The sequence below is a fragment of the Octopus bimaculoides genome, chromosome 27 (assembly GCF_001194135.2).
Source record: "Octopus bimaculoides isolate UCB-OBI-ISO-001 chromosome 27, ASM119413v2, whole genome shotgun sequence".
Taxonomy (NCBI): Eukaryota; Metazoa; Mollusca; class Cephalopoda; order Octopoda; family Octopodidae; genus Octopus; species Octopus bimaculoides.
The window spans coordinates 15,354,700-15,356,642 of NC_069007.1; positions in this window are offsets into that span (position 1 = coordinate 15,354,700).

Genomic DNA, 1,943 nt, shown 5'->3' on the forward strand with positions numbered 1-1,943 from the left:
TAGTAATAATAATAATAATAATAATAATAATAATATAATAATAATAATAGTAACATCGATAGGAATGAGAACCCAGGTTCAAAATTTCCCCAAGACACCTGACGAAGGCTGGAGGGTATATCAGCCGAAACGTTGTGTTAACAACAAACAAGATGAGGACGAATATCCGTCAAATGTAAATAATGTAAATAATGTAAATAATTCCTCATTTCTTAAATATAGAACTGAAATATATTTATATATGCCTGTGTGTGTGAGAGGGAGAGAAAGGGGGGGGTGAAAGAAAGAGGAGGAGTGAGAGAAATTAAGATGAGATGGGAATAAGACATTATGTGATGTAATTCATTAGCTTGATGCTGTTTCTGCTATAAGATGTAATGCACGCTTATATAAACGCTTGTGTATTACATTATAGCGTCATCCGACATTCTAAAGAGAAGTACGATATGTGTGTGCGCGCGCAAAGTGTGTATGTATTGCATATATATATATATAGTATTAGGGAAAAGAACCAAGGTTTATGAACTCATCGATGAAAATCCACTGTCACATATAGAAAAAAATTATAATTAAAAGTACAATAAATAAGTATAATATAATACAAAGTAAATATCATAAGATAAAGATAATAAAACGACTACACGTGTTATATATATTTTATACTGTGAAACTTAATTTAATCTTAATTTTTAATAAATTGATTTTAATTGAGTTTTTACCTGTAATTTTGGATTTTATCCCTAATATGATATATATATATATATATATATATATATATATGTATGTATGTATGTATGTATATATATATATATATACACACACTCATATAACTAATGGTTGAGCAAGGCAGATAAGAACTACAAACACCTGTAATTATGGCATACCTTATTGTTCATCTATACTCAAATAAATGGCAACATTCTAGATTATGTTACCATTCAAAGCAAACACGAAGAATTCTGCGAGATGAACGTATACCGAGTCGTTTTCCAAGAAAATATCAGTCAGTACAAGAGGTTCATAAAACGGACCACGGCGTATTTCTTCGGCATCGGAAAAATGAGCTGCAAATTGAGCAAAAAATCAAAAACATAATGAATATAATTTGATATGAAAGAGAGAAACAAATACAACACAAACGTGGAAAAATTAAGTACAGAAAATTATTTATACATGAGAGTTTATTAAATTACTAATTTTATGAAAATTACGATAAGTAATAAGTATATTATACATCATATCCAAGCAAAAATAAACTTTAAAATGGCGAGTGAAATTTAATGCTGATATTATAATCTGCTGATAATAAATGACAATTATAATGAAATTAACGAGAGATGGACACCATGTTGTATGAAGTTAGTTTCTGGTATTTCTTTATCACCGTAGTTGAAGTAGACCATGGTTCTTTAGTAAAACGTGATTGTATTTGACATGTTCCAAATCAAGAGGAATTGAAAATTTCATATTTTATTTTAATCGAAAATGATGTATATATTTATCGCACACTACGTTGCATACACAAAAAAGACAAACGATAATATATAAATTGGTTAATTATGTACCTTAGAGAATTGATTATTTATAATACATTAAATGATTTATAATTCATTATTTACGTAGACTATCATTATTCAGCCATCTTCTATAATAGTATAGTGGCTAGTCATTCTCAGTATATACCAATAGATTATATTACCGGGTTCAGTGAATAAGTAGCATGGTCAATTCATTGTACTTAAAATACGTCAATGCTTCAGCATTGGCGCAGTCAGGCGAGGTGTGGCTGTGTGGTAGGAAGCTTGCTTTCCGCCTACATGGTTCCGGACTCAGTCCCACAGCGTCGCATCTCAGGGAAGTGTCTTGTAATATCACCTTTTGCTGACCAAAACTTTGTTAGTGGATTTGGTAGACGGAAGCTGAACGAAGCCCGTTGCATATAT